Here is a 16228-nt window from a genome sequence, read left to right on the forward strand (position 1 = left end):
ATATTGCTGGGGTGGATATTTTCTGGATTCTCCTTGGATCCAGGCCTATCAGGTATGGAATCTTTTGGTTTAAGGTGTAGTGATAATTATGAAGGGGGAATATACTGATATTCCCTCTTACTTTGTATGTTATTATTTTACATCTAGGCTACCCTAGGGTGAGGCTGCTCAAGAGACATTACAGATACTATAGAGATCTTCATCGGCATGTGGATATTGTCGCTGTGGGTTTTCCTGTGTCAGTGAATCATCTGGTGTGAGTCAAACTAGGGATATTTGTTTGTTGGTTTCTGCAATATTTTGATGTTCCCCTCTTTTTTCTCCCTCGTTCTTTTTCCCCCCCGTCTGCCTTAGAACACAATATGACTATGTGTTTGTTGCAGGGTCCAAAATTATGCAGCATATATGGATTTGGCCTATGGGCAGATGTTCATCTGGGACCTTTTTAATCGCTATGTGGATGTTTCTGCCCTTTATTACCATTCATGTTGACATGTGAGTTCATGGAGAAGTTTTGTTCGGTAATGTCATATAATGATGATTATGACTTAATGTGTTGTAAATATATGTACATGTGTATCTTCCAGTTAGGAAATTGGACTTTATTGTCTTCAACTCCTTTGGGGTCCTGAGGAAGCTTATTGGCCAACGCGTCAACATTTGGAGTGCCATGATGTTATGTCATAGAATACTATGCTGGGCTGTTTAGTCACAATACTGTTTTCATGGTACATTTTTGACCTTTGGAGTGTTATGATGTCATGCTATACAATGTGGTGACATATTGGGCTGATTAGTCTAATTACTATTTTTTATGGTTAATTTTTGGAAGATATGTTTCAATAAACATGTTTTACATAATATGATGTCCACTTTTCTGTACCAGTAAAGTCCCATTTAGTTTTATTGATCAATCAATTCATATAAAAAAAAAATATAATAAAAGTTAAAAATATAGTCCTACAAGTTAATGATCAAATACGTATAGTTCAATAAGATGTGAATATCCAAATATACTAAAAATACAATATATTGCCAAAATTATTGGGACGCCTGCCTTTACACGCACATGAACTTTAATGGTATCCCAGTCTAGGGTTCAATATTGAGTTGGCCCACCCTTTGAAGCTATAACAGCTTCAACTCTTCTGGGAAGGCAGTCCACAAGGTTTAAGAGTGTGTCTATGGCAGTTTCTCAACTCCAGTCCTCATGGACCCCCCAAACAGGTCATGTTTTCAGGATTTCCCTCAGAGGAAACAGCTGTGGTAATTACTAAGGCAGTGAAACTGATCAAATCACCTGTGCAAAATAATGGAAATCCTGAAAACATGACCTGTTGGGGGTCCATGAGGACTGGAGTTGAGAAACAATGGTCTATGGGAACGTTTGACCATTCTTCCAGAAGCACATTTGTGAGGTCAGGCACTGATGTCGGATGAGAGAGCCTGGCTCACAGTCTCCAATCCCTTCTTATGTGTTTGTCTGTGGACGTCGTCTGCTGTCCTCTGGGTTTTATTTCCTTCCCTTCCATCACTTCCTGGCCCGACTCCTTGTTTGCCTGTCTATATAAGACGTGCTCAGACTAGGCCACTTTGCCTGAGCAACTTGTGTGGATTATCGGGAACTAAACAAAATTACGGTAAAGAACCGTTACCCCCTTCCCTTGGTTCCCAAACTCTTTCAAAGACTCAAAACTGCAGTCATCTTTACGAAATTAGATTTAAGAGGAGCCTATAACTTGGTCCGTATCCAGGAAGGGGACGAATGGAAAACTGCTTTTCGTACCCGATTTGGCCACTTCGAGTATTTGGTCATGCCATTCGAATTGTGCAACGCACCTGCTACCTTCCAGCATTTCATCAATGATATTTTCAGAGATTACCTTGACATCTTTCTCATAGTCTATCTAGATGACATCCTAATATTTTCCACATCCTTGGAGATCAATCAAGGACATGTTAAGAATGTCTTAGGACGAGTTCGTCAGCATGGACTGTACGCCAAGGCCGAGAAATGCAATTTCGAACAACAAAGTATTCCATTTCTCTGACTTATTTCCAGAGCTGGAATTAAAATGGATCCACAAAAAGTCTCAGCAATCCTGGACTGGCCAGTCCCCTCAGATAAAAAGGGAATCCAACGGTTCGTAGGCTTCGCCAACTTTTACAGAAAATTCATTAAAAACTTCAGCCCTCATCTCACCCATTACCCAGCTCACCAAACTAGGGGTCCATTTCCACTGGACCCCTGAAGCACAGGCTGCCTTCGAAACACTGAAGGAACTCTTCACAGCTGCTCCTATTCTAAACCATCCAGACTCTACACTGCCTTATATCCTAGAGGTAGACGCATCAGAAAACACAGTTGGGGCAGTTCTTTCCCAACGGAAAGGACTCAAGAAATGAAGGCATCCAGTAGCATTTTTCTCACGGAAGCTCTCTTCAGCTGAAAGGAACTATGACGTTGGGGAGCTTCTGGCATTTAAGTAGCCCTGGAAGAATGGAGATGCCTGCTAGAAGGAGCCACACATCCGATTTTAATATATACTGATCACAAAAATCTTGAATACATAAGGACTGCTAAACGCCTTAAATCACGTCAGGCCCGATGGGCATTATTCTTTTCGAGATTTACCTTTCACATTACCTATAGACCTGGGCCCAAGAACACCAAACCCGACGCACTATCACCAATGTTCGAGGATCCAAAGGAAACCCCAATACCAGACACCATCTTGCTAGCAGAGAACTTTCTGCTACTACAGACCAGCCTATTATCCCAACTACAGCAGGCATCGGTAGGAGCATCCAGCCCACCCGGAGTTACAGTACAAAGCAAGGATGGACTTCTATGGAGAAGTGAACAAATTTTGGTACCCAAAGAAATGCGGACCCTTGTCCTTGGGTATTGCCATGACCACCCTTTAGCGGGTCACTTTGGGGTCTCCAAGACATTAGAAATATGGGAAAAGACTGTAAAGCTTATGTAAAGGCATGCACCATCTGTACCCGAAATAAGAGTAGCCGAAATAAAGCCTGGGGATTGCTCAGACCTCTGCCTGTACCTGATAGACCATGGAAGATGATATCGATGGATTTTGTAGTGGAGCTCCCACCTTCAGAAGGATGTACCACCATCTTCGTGGTAGTAGACCGACTAGCAAAGATGGCCCATTTTTTGCCCCTGAAAAATACACCCTCTGCTTTTGAAACTGCTTGGGTATTTATTAAAGAAATTGTCAGGCTCCATGGAATTCCCGTAAACATTGTTTCAAACCGAGGGGTGCAGTTCACATCAAGATTCTGGAGGGCACTATGTGAAACCTTGAAAATCGAACTTTTTCTTCGGCCTATCACCCACAAACCAACGGACAGACTGAAAGGACTAATCAGACCCTGGAGCAGGACATCTGGTGTTATATTGTTTTGTCCAAGATGATTGGGTGACAGAGTGGCAGAGTTCGCATATATTAACTCCAGCCATTCTGCCACCAAAGAATCTCAATAGTTTGCTAATTATGGGTTTCACCCTACCTTTCTACCTGACCTTGTACCAGAAACTTCTGTCCCTGCTGCTCAAGATACACTAAGTTTCTTTTTTACTAACAATAAATTGTTGCAGGAGACTGTCACAAAAGCCCAAGAGGACAACAAAAAGGTTTTCGATAAAAGGAGAAGGGGAGAACTGATCCTGCACCTGGGAGACCAGGTCTGGCTTGCCACAACCAACCTAAAAATGGCATGTCATTCAAGGAAGCTGGCACCCAAGTTTGTGGTACCATTTCCGGTAAGACGCGAAATTAATGATTTTTCTTACGAATTAGCATTGCCAGAATCCCTTAAAGTTCATCCAGTTTTTCACGCGTCATTACTAAAATCTGCAGTACCAGATCCCTTTTCTGATTGAAGGTCAGGGCCTCCTGAGCCTATAATTATTAATGGAGAGGAGGAGTTTGAGGTTGAGGCTGTTGTGGACTGTAGGAAATGGAGAAGCCAGACGCAATATCAAATCAAATTGAAGAGGTATGGGCCAGAGGAAAATTCATGGGAACCTGCACAGAACATGCATGCTACGAACTTAATTTGTGAATTTTTTCTCAGTCACCCACAAAAAAAGGAGCCAATTGGGCATCCAAAGGCTGCCCATAGGGAGGGGGCAATGTCAGGAAAGGCGTGCCAATAGTGCAGGTGAAGTTCCACAGCGCACAAATATGCTCATGCGCAGAGTCCTTACGAGCCAAACAGATGTGCAGGCACTTGGACATAGGCGTGCGCATGCGCACTCGTGCATATGGGCGCGTGCCTGTCACTAATGCTGGTGCTAAAAGGGCTATTTAAACTGGCTGCAGTAGTTGCCCCATTGCTGTATGGTCTTTTCTCTGCTCGTGTTCCCTGATTCCTGTGATTGTCTCCTGATACCGAACCAGCCTGTTCCTGATCTCCGCTTGATTGCTACCTGCCCTGACCTCTGGCTTGTCTTGGATTATTCTTCTGTCTCCACTCCTGTCTGATTGATCTTCCGATGCTGACCTGGCATGTGACCTGACTACTCTTCCTCCTGTCGCTGTAAGCCTGATCTGCCTGACCGATACCGAACCCAGCTCGTCTGACCCTGCATCCTCAGCACGCTGCTCTCGAGTATCCATCCAGCACGGCTACATCAGAACACTGCTCCCTGCTTGCAGCTTATCAGCTCATCCGTTATTACTGGACTGATCACAGGCACTCATACACCACCGTGCCCCTGCGACCGCTGTCCCACCATCAGCGGTCCTTGAGAAGGAGTTGTACAGGAGGCCTGCCTCTTCACGTCAGGCTCACTATCCAGGTACGTGACAGTGTGGAGCATACAATCTGGTTAGGATCCGTGAGGGTGATGAGTGGGAAAAGAGCTTTCAATACCAGAGACGGGCATTATAAATATCTTGTAATGCCTTTCGGCTTGTGTAATGCCCCAGCCGTCTTTCAGATCTTTGTTAATGACATTTTTTCTGATCTACTGTATGTTTGTGTCATTGTCTATCTGGATGACATCCTCATTTTTTCTCTAGATTTAAAAACTAATTGTCAGCACATATGTACTGTTCTCCTACGTCTACGTACCACCGTCTGTATGCAAAGTTGGAGAAGTGTCTCTTCGAACAAACCCAGGTTCCTTTCTAGGCTAAATAGTCACGGATAAAGGGCTGCTTATGGATCCTGCCAAACTCCAAGCCATCTCCAACTGGCCTCAGCCCTCTGGGTTGAAAGCCACTCAGCACTTCTTGGGATTCACCAACTTCTATCGCCAGTTCATTCCTGACTATTCTTCGCTGGTGGCCCCAATCACTTCTTTGACTCGGAAGGGTTCCAACGCCAGAACCTGGCCTCCTAAGGCATTCAACAAAATTCACAAACTAAAATCCACCTTCCTCTCTGCATCTATTCTCATACGTCCAGACATTTTTCACCCTTTTTTATTGGAGGTAGATGCTTCATCTTTGGGAGTGGGGGCCATCCTGCTCCAAATGCATGATGGTAAGCTCCGTCCCTTTGCCTTCTTCTCTAAAAATTTTCGGATGCCGAAAAGAATTACACCATCGGTGATCAGGAACTGCTGGCGATAAAGCTGACACTGCAAGAATGGTGACATCTGCTGGAGAGATCCCCACATCGCATCCTGATTTATACTGATCATAAGAACCTCCAGTATCTCGGTCCGCCCAGCGTTTTAACCCCAGACAAGCACGATGGGCCCTCTTCTTTGCCAGATTTAATTTCACCATTACCTTCCAGCCCGGTTCTAAAAATGCCTGTGCAGATGCCTTGTCCAGATCAATTGACATTGCTGACTGAGTGTCATGTTGAACCGCAGCCTATCATTTCTGCCAATCATATCCTTGCCACCACTCATCTTCAGCCTAAACGCATCCCACCCGGAAATACCTTTGTGGTCCCCGCCCTTCGTTCCAAGCTACTCAAATGGGCACACGACTCTAAACTCTCTGGACATTCTTGGGTGCAACGCACCTGTGCCTTCCTGCAGCATCATTACTGGTGGCCCTCACTGCGGAAGAATGTTGAAGAATATGTTCAGGCTTGCTCCATTTGTGTGAAGTCTAAGTCCTGCACATCTGCTCCAGCAGATCTCCTTTTACCTCGACCTGTTCCAGATGAACCTTGGGGTTGCATTTCCATGGACTTTATTTCTGAGCTACCCCCTTCAGCTGGTTCCACTGTTATCTGGGTGGTTGTGGACAGGTTTTCAAAAATGTGCCACCTAACTCCACTCTCGGGACTACCTTCGGCCGTAACGTTGGCCTCCAACTTCATTAAGGAAATCTTCCATCTTCACAGTATGCCCTCACACATTGTTTCTGATAGAGGTGTTCAATTTACAGCTCGCTTCTGGAGGGCTCTAGCCACATCCTTCGGAATCGAGTTGGACTTCTCCTCAGCCTTTCATCTGCAGTCTAATGGCCAAACCGAAAGGGTCAACCAGAACGTGGAACGCTATATTCGTGTCTTCATTTCAGCCCATCAGGATGATTGGGTAGACCTTCTACCCTGGGCAGAGTTTGCCCTTAATAACCATGCCAGTGCCAGTACTGGTGAGTCTCCCTTTTTCACGATGTATGGTCATCATCCTCAGGTGCCATTTTTTGTTCCCATCTCCTCTATGGTGCCCGCGACTGCAGACAAACAACAATCGTTCAATTCCATCTGGGCAGAGGTTTATAAGAATTTACATCAGCTTCCAAGAACAAAATAGCTGCAGATCGCCATCGGTCGCTCCTCGGTTCATTGGTCCCTTTACCATTTTTTGCCAGGTCAATCCTGTTGCTTTTAAACATCGCCTCCCTTCACATTTGAGAATCCATAATGTTTTCCATGTTTCTCTTCTGAGGTTTTCCCGTACTCATCGTCATCCTTCCCCAATAGCGAGTACTTTGGATCAGTATGAAGTCAAGCAAATCTTGGATTATATATTCATCACAGGGAAGCTCTTGTATCTAATTGACTGGAAGGGATATGGTCCTGAGTGGAGGTGTTGGATTCCTTCTACTGATGTTTCTGCACCCCGTCTGGTGGAATTTTTTCATCAGAAGTTTCCCCTTAAGCCTGGCGCTAAAAAACTGGGGAGACCTCGTAAGAGGGGGGCTACTGTCACAAGTTAGCCTGCAGTTTCTTGTTTGTGTTCTTACCTTCTTGCTGCAGTCCTGTTCCTGATCCCTTCTTATGTGTTTGTCTGTGCTCATCTATGGGCGTTGTCTGCTGTCCTCTGGGTTTTATTTCCTTCCCTTCCATCACTTCCTGGCCTGCCTCCTCGTTTGCCTGTCTATACAAGACCTGCTCAGACTAGGCCACTTTGCTAGAGCAACTTCCTAGTTGTCGGAGCTCCCGTGTGTTACTACTGTCTAAATCCCACATTGACTACTCGTGTACCGACCCGGCTTTGTTCTTGGACCCTGCTTGTTTTCCGCCTGTCCTGACCTCGGCTAGCCTATCAGATTCCGTTTGTCTCCTCCCATTATACTCTACTCCTGTGAGCGGTCTCAACTTCAGCTAGGCGTACCTGGGGGCCGCAACCTGGTCCCAGCTTGCTGCAAGTCCATCCCCACCATCAGGTGCTCTGGTAAAGAAGCAGGATGGGGCTTAGACTCTGCACCCTGGGGAACCGCAAGTTGAGTATCAACAAGAGCTCACTACCACAGGTGCTGACACCAAAGGCCTTCTATTAGGTTAAGGTCAGGACTCTGTGCAGGTTAAGGTCAGGACTCTGGAACAGGAAGGGGCCATCCCCAAACTGTTCCCACAAAGTTGGGAGCATAAAATTGTCCAAAATGTCTTGGTATGCTGATGTCTTAAGAGTTCTTTTCACTGGAACTAAGGGGCCAAGCCCAAGCCCTGAAAAACAACCTCACAACATAATCCCCCTCCACCAAACTTTACACTTGGCACAATGCAGTCAGGCAAGAAAATTTTCTTCTGGCAACCGCCAAACCCAGACACATCCATCCAATTGCCAGAGAAGTGTGATTCTTCACTCCAGAGAACACGTCTCCACATTTCATGGATGGACTTCATGCACAGGTGGCACCCTATCATGGCACCAGACTTAAATTCACTGAGCTCCTGAGAGCATCCCATTCATTCACAAATGTTTGTAGAAGCTGTCTTCCTGCCTAGGTTAAAAAACATGTGGCCATGGAGGTGGTTGGAACACCTGAATCCAATAATTTGAAGGGGTGTCCCAAAATGTTTGGCAATATAGTGTAAATAAAAATAGTCCAATAAAGTGCAAAGTATTTATGCTGAAAGTCTGTGATTATCCATAACTACACATCACCACTTGTCCTTTCCCTGAGCACACTAGTACTCACCCTCTATATAAATTGCAATTTCTTGAAGAGGTATGATCCATCAACCAAATCTCCTTTATGAATTCTCTACGAAAAAAAGTTGCAAATGTCCCGAAAGTTTTTCTGCTATATTGTGGTGACTTTAATGCCATTATTAACAAATCTTTGGATATCTCGAGCTCTTCTCGCAGTATGTGACATTCCATAGCTCATATCTTAAAAGAAGCCAATTTATACAATCCTTGGAGATGTCTCCATGCATCTGAAAAAGACTTTACATACTACTCGGCTCCTCACAAGTCATATTCAAGGATTAACTTTTTTTTTTAACAGATGTCCAATTAATTATTACACAATGTTTCTAAAGCGGAAATACACCCAATGATGTGGTCAGACCACGCGCCTATATCCTTAACTATAGAAGAGACTTTAAAATTTTCTCCGGTGTTTTTATGGCACAATGATACCTCTATGTTTCTTAATCCTGCCTTTCTTTCTACCCTTTCTAAATCATTGCAGGAATTCTTTAACATTAATGCCTCTTCTGATATTAATGTATTTAGCACGTGGTGTGCCCATAAAGCCTATTGTAGAGGACTACTGCTGAAACTAGCCTCACAGGAAAGAAAGGCGAAGAAAATGGGTTTTCTCTGACATTGTAGATAAAATTGCTAGATTGAAATCCCAACACAAACAATCCCTATCACCTAATATCTTACAAGAATTACAATCTAATAGATTAGTGCTTAGAAATTTTCTATTACTACAACATGGAAAAAATATTATATGGGCTAAAGCTACTTATTATACTTAAGGAAACAAAGCAGGTAAATTGCTTGCAAATTACCTTAATGCTAGACAATCTAAATCTAAATTATCTTCCATGCTGGACCCTATATCGAATACTATAACATTTCATCCTAACAAAATAGTGGAAGCTTTTCGCTCTTAATATTCTCAATTGTACAATCTTAAAGATGACCCAAACACTCCCCAGCCTACTCCTGACCTAATTAAACACTTTTTTGATAACTTTCCATTACCTAAACTCGCCCACCAAAAGTTGGAGGAGTTAAATCATCCTATCTCGGAGAGTGAAATAATAGCCACTATCAAAGCATTACCGAAAGGGAAATCGCCGAGAGTGGATGGTTTCTCTGCAAAATATTATAAGGAATTTCAAGATACGTTACTGCCTCATCTTAAAAGAACTTATGATGAAGCTGTAACCACGGCATCATTTCCCTCTGAGATGTTGAAGGCAATCACCAATGGAACCAGACAAGGTTGCCCCTTGTCTCCTTATTTTTTCGCTAGTGATGGAACCTTTGGCGACCCCTATTAGATTTAACCCATTAATCTCTGGCATCCAAATAGTGAATAAATCTCATAAAATAGGGTTATTTGCAGATGATTTTACTCTCACTGTAACAGGCCCCTTAAATGAATTAACAGAAATTTCAGAAACCTTGCAAGTGTTCAGTGCAGTTTCATACTATAAACTCAAAATAACAAAATCCTGCGCTCTTCCAGTGGCAGTGGTGAAGGGCCCTTTGCAAGGTCTCAAAGATAAAATTCCCTTATAGTAGGACTCACAAGAAATTAGATTATTTGGGTATATGTATATCTGCCCCTTCCTCTAATACATTTAAAGATAACTATGAGAAATTATACCAGTCAATTCTAGTGGAGTTGTCACGAATTGAAAAGTTTTTAACTAGCCTGGTTAGGTAGAATAGCAGCTTTTAAAATGTCGATATTTTCCAAAATAGTATATTATTTTAAAATGATTCTGCTTATTGTACCCCATACTTACTTCGAGTAAGTAGATACTAGACGCGGCATTGAAAAAATATATATGGAGAAGGAACAAATCGCAAATACCATTCCTTTCTCTCACCAAGCATAAATCTAAGGGAGGACTGGGGCTACCAGTTATTTCCACTTATTACCATGCAGCACTTTTAGATCATCTTCAAGCGTCGTTAACTCCTTCGGATGAATTATGTGTCCAAATAGAACAGAATATAGTCCCTAACCAAGACCTTCAAGCTTTATTGATGGCTAGAATCATTACATCTAAACTCTTAAATACCTACCTTACTTCTATTTCAGCAACACTTGAAGCATGGATGTTAGGCCTAAATAAAACATGCCACCCCTCACCTAAGCTTAGAATGGATATATCTTTAATAGCGTATGAACATTTTATGCTTAATCTAAATACAAGACCACTGAGAGACTTGGGATATCGTACATTCACTGAGATCTGCTGTTCAATGTTGGGAATTTGTATGTACCCCTTTATACAGATTAGCGACTATCAAATATCAAACCCAAGGAAGTGGGTAGAAGTGACTAAAAAATTTGGCATACTTTATCTAATCCCATTAGGCTAAAAAAAGGTATATCATGGTTCTATAAGTATCTACAATACGAAACTGATAATTCTACTTTGACTTGCGTAGGTAGGTGGGAGAGGGATCTGCAAAGATCGTTTGCCGAAGATGAATGGCATGCTGCTATGAGTAATAACATGGCTATCACAAAATGTACTAATCATTGGGATAGTTCCATAAAAATCTTGTACCATAGCTACATTACCCCATATGAATTATCTAAGATGTATTCTGACGCATCACCCTTCTGTTGGAGGAATTGTGGTAATGTGGGTAATTTATTACACATTATGTGGGAGTGTACCCATCAACAAAAATTTTGGCAAGATGTTTTCTAATGTTTGCTAATTTCTCAAGTGTCTGGAATGATTACAAGACCAGCCCCTCATCTAGCATCTATTAAATCTCACTTTAAACCTGCAATACAGAAGAATTGGCCACATTCTAATTGCAGCTAGGCTTATAATTGCTAATGCTTGGAAATCCTCTAAAACCTTTACTATATTGGACGTTATTCAAAGATTACACTCCCTCTACATTTATCAGCGGGCTTTTGCTGTCTCGTCCCATAACATTGGGATCTTTGATTCAAGGTGGTCCTGTTGGAAAGATATTTTTAATAATGTGAATCTATAGGATTGGACTACAATACGTACTCTATAACTGATGATGGTGCATTGGTTAGAGCTAATATATTCTCGAATTTGAGCTCTGTTTACTCTTTAGTCTTTTTCTATTCTTCTTTCTTTCCTACTGTATAAAAGGGACTATATATTGGATCTACGCTTACAGGACTTATGGTGATAGCTAGAGATGAGCGAATCGAACTTGGCGAAGTGGAATTCGTTTCGAATATTAGGAAAAATTCGATTCGCGCCGAATCCGAAAATTAGCAAACTTCGGATGCACGAATCGAATTTTCCCCGATCGGCCGATTTTCATCCCTTCTACAGCCCGCAAAAAGTGTCCCTGCAGAGAGCTCCGCTATTTCTGACAGTTCTCTGACAGTTCCTTCACATTTACAGCGGTTGAAACATTGTATCTATTTGTTTCCATTTAGGATACAGATGTTTTTATTCGGAAACAAATAGATACAATGTTTCAACCGCTGTAAATGTGAAGGAACTGTCAGAGAACTGTCAGAAATAGCGGAGCTCTCTGCAGATACACTTTTTGCTGTACTGGAATTCTTCTTATTTTCATCCTACTTCTTCTTCTTCTTCTTTTTCTTCATCCTCATCCTCATCCTCTTCTTCTTCATCCTCATCCTCTTCTTCATCCTCATCCTCTTCTTCATCTTCATCCTCATCCTCTTCTTCTTCTTCATCCTCTTCTTCTTCATCCTCATCCTCTTCTTCTTCATCCTCTTCTTCATCCTCTTCTTCATCCTCTTCTTCTTCATCATCCTCTTCTTCATCCTCATCCTCTTCTTCTTCTTCTTCATCCTCATCCTCTTCTTCTTCTTCCTCATCCTCTTCTTCTTCCTCTTCATCCTCATCCTCTTCTTCTTCTTCTTCATCCTCATCTTCTTCTTCTTCCTCATCCTCTTCTTCTTCATCCTCATCCTCTTCTTCTTCAATTGAAGCTGCTTCTGCTCCGCCACTCTGCCATTGGACTCTTGATAGTCGTCTCCCCACACTGCTGCTGGGGGGACTTTTTAACATAGGCCTCTGTATGGCCTTCAATTTAAGCTGCTTACGCTTCGCCACTCTGCCATGGGCCCCTGTACCGCCTCCTCATGCTGCTGCCAGGCCCGTAATCTGCCATGGGCCCCCGTACCGACTCCTCATGCTGCTGCCAGGTCCAGAGTGTGTCATGGGTCCCTGTACGGCCTCCCATTGCTGCTGTCTCCATCGCCACACTCTGCCATGTGCCACTTTCAGGTCTCCTCACACTGCTGGTGGGTTCCATTTTGTCATAGGGTGCTGTATGGCCTCCCATTGCTGCTGCCTCCACCGCCACACTGTGGCTCCACACTCTGGTTTTGGCCCCGTGACTGCCCAAATGAGTGAAGTGTGCGGTGATTCTAAGATCGACGGCACTCATCTGCATGTCATACTGACTGACAGTATTATTTCTCTTCCCCAGCAGACTCCAAGGGCATTTAAATTAAAGGTACAGTGTTCTGCACTAATATAAAGGCTCTCTGAAGCCTAGAAACCCTTTTAATAAGTTAAATTCGCAGCGAATAAATTCGCATCGAATCAAATTTATTCCGCAAATTCGGCGAATCAGCCGAATCGAATTTTTGAATAATTCGCTCATCTCTAGTGATAGCACTGTGTATACTATGTCGGTGCTATATGATCAAAGCATTATTATTATTACTACTGGATGATGATATATATGCATTGTTTTTGGCTTGTTACATGGCTTGATATGTTATTGCTCATCAAAGTTGATGGAATAGGGCTAATGTACGAGTGTACTATCATTGTTACAATTGGTTTTGATTCTGTACCTATTTTCTATATTGACATATTTTGTTAAAAATCAATAAAAAAGATTTGAATGAAAAGGTATGATCCAAGAAAATATATGTCTTTCCAATATTTGTGAGTCCCTTTAAATGATGAACGTAGTGTTGGGTCAATTACACAATCGTGTGTTAAACTCTCTAATATGGGTATACAATTTCCTCTCCAGCCATACAATGATCAATCGTTCACTCCCATTCCATCTCGCATATATGTTTCTCAGGAAGAGAGAAGCATTGATAGTATAAAACCATTACATTTATTCAACATAAAAAAGAGTTACACTTACAATGTGTGAGTGTCTACCCAACACTTAGAATGAATCAGTCAAATTGTGTACTGCATTCTCTGGCGATGTTGCCAAGCCAAGAGCTAGCAGGCTGTGCAGGGTGAAGTCATGATCCCAGCCACACTTTATGCGTTTCAGCATCAAGGCATCATCAGAGACCTACATTTTACAAATACGATCCTTTGCTCTGAATTTCTGTGTGCTGCTTGAGGCACAGTTAATGTGTATTTTTCGGTACAATGACTATGATAATGTCTAATTATGCCTCTTTATGCTGTGCACTCATGTTGTCTACACTTCTGTGTCCCTCCTTCCCTAGTTCTAAAGTTAGGAGATATGGCAGCCATAGTCAGAGCCTGCATTTGATTTGTACTATTGTACTGACAGTTATTGTTAGGGGTTATTGCTCTGGGGGTTATGGCTTGCCATGACACTTGCCGATAGATATTACTGGGGGTTATTGATTCCTGACACCAATTCTAGAGGTTATCATTGCTGGCCCTGACACCAATTCTGGAGGTTATCATTGCTGGCCCTGACACATGCTGGGGTTATCATTGCTGGCCCTGACACATGCTGGGGTTATCATTGCTGGCCCTGACACATGCTGGGGTTATCATTGCTGGCCCTGACACCAATTCTGGAGGTTATCATTGCTGGCCCTGACACCAATACTGGAGGTTATCATTGCTGGCCCTGACACCAATTCTGGAGGTTATCATTGCTGGCCCTGACACCAATACTGGAGGTTATCATTGCTGGCCCTGACACCAATTCTGGAGGTTATCATTGCTGGCCCTGACACCAATTCTGGAGGTTATCTTTGCTGGCCCTGACACATGCTGGGGTTATCATTGCTGGCCCTGACACATGCTGGGGTTATCATTACTGGCCCTGACACATGCTGGGGTTATCATTGCTAGCACTGACACCAATGCAGGAGGTTATCATTGCTTGCACTGACACCAATGTTGGGGGTTAATGTTGCTGCTAATGACACAAACAATAAGGTATATTTTATGCCCACAATCTCTTCAGAGTACCCCCCAGGCCCTATTTTTTCCTAAACCATAAAGCAAATGTGGAAAGGTGGCACACTATAAGCCTTACACGTTGAAGCAACACTTACTCTGTTGATCATGCCAACATTTTTCCATGAAGTGGGTGACGTGCTATGCGCTCTACATTTTTCTTCTCAATCCCTTCATGGCAGCTGGAATGTGTAAGTCCTAATACTTTTAAAATGTTGGCAACTATGGTTTATTTTTACACCTGCTGACACCAATGATGGAACTAAATTCTACATTTGTTGACCAGCAATATAGGAAACACTGTTGCATATGTATGACCACTGCACTCACTGTACTTAAAAGGGGCAAGAAACACAAGCACAGGATGTCATCAGTAAAATCAAAGGTTTTAATTGACAATAAAAAGCAATATCCAATTACACTTCAAACTGGCAGTATCAGCATGTCATAGTAGTATATATTCCTCCTTATCCAGTTGCATGTTAGCAGAAGCAGCAGAAAATAGTCATATTAACCCCACTCAGACCAATGCAGGCAGCAAAATGGGAGCAGATGGAGCTGTATTCTACAGATTAGTGCTGGCTGTCTTTCTGGGACAAACTCTGCACTGGCATGCTGGAATCAGCTAGCAATCTCAGAAAGCTGCAAGAAAGACACAGAGCACATGGGTGTGCAGTGTGGGGGGGGGGGGGGTTACGCAATGTGTTTCCGAGCTATCTGCCCCTTTCTCAAGTCCAGGGGCGGACTGACAACTCATGGGCCCCTGGGCAATAGGGGATCATGGGGCCCCTGTGTCCTTGCCCAAACTCAAAAATGCATATGAAAAAGGTACCAGGGGCATCTCATGGGGCCCCTACTGACGAGTTTCCAAATGGTCAGTCCGCCCCTGCTCAAGTCAGTGACAAGGAGAGGTATAAATATGCAATACACTTTGTACAAAAAGCAGAATAAAAGCCTCAGCACAACTCTGTATGGACATATAAATTGATAATAAACAGAAAGAAATATCTATGCATCAGATAGCATAATCCTATTATGGAGTGATACAACTTCATATAAAGCAATATATGTAAGGACTAACAGCTATAATAAGTAGTAAACAAAAAAGGAGGATATATAAAACAATATAAAGAAAAGGGTATTATAGAACACTCTAGGTCTATATAAAATGATTACTGTATATATTAGAAAAATATACCAGAAAAGATGTAAAATGTAAATATGTATACAGAAAGTTACTTGAGGAGATTGTAGTTGTATTGGTGCACTTGCCACAGAAACAATTGAGTAATTGTATGTTAGTACAAATAAAAAACGTACCACAAACAGTACTCAATTGTTTCTGTAGAAAGTTACTGAAACCTCCAGAGACTTCTGGGGCACAATTATGAGGATATCAGAAGACATACTTTGAACATGACCAGTAGAGGAAGTATGTAACAAAAGTAAATATACATGAACTTGTAGCAGGTTTTAGACATTCAAGTATTAAAAAGAGCCCTTACTAGAAGTTAAAAGAGCTTGTTAAATCCCCTCAGGAAACCCAGTGCATTTGTCCCCATTAAAATCTGTGCTGGGGTTTACACATTAAATGTAACTGCTACCTATAGCACCACCCTGGTAGAAGCCCAAATTATGGTGGTACCTATGGGAGGGGGGACATGGCAACACTGAAACCACAGCGCCTTCT

The sequence above is a fragment of the Staurois parvus genome, unplaced genomic scaffold (genome assembly GCF_062004578.1).
Source record: "Staurois parvus isolate SC_StPar_1 unplaced genomic scaffold, SC_StPar_1.0 ptg000267l, whole genome shotgun sequence".
NCBI lineage: Eukaryota > Metazoa > Chordata > Amphibia > Anura > Ranidae > Staurois > Staurois parvus.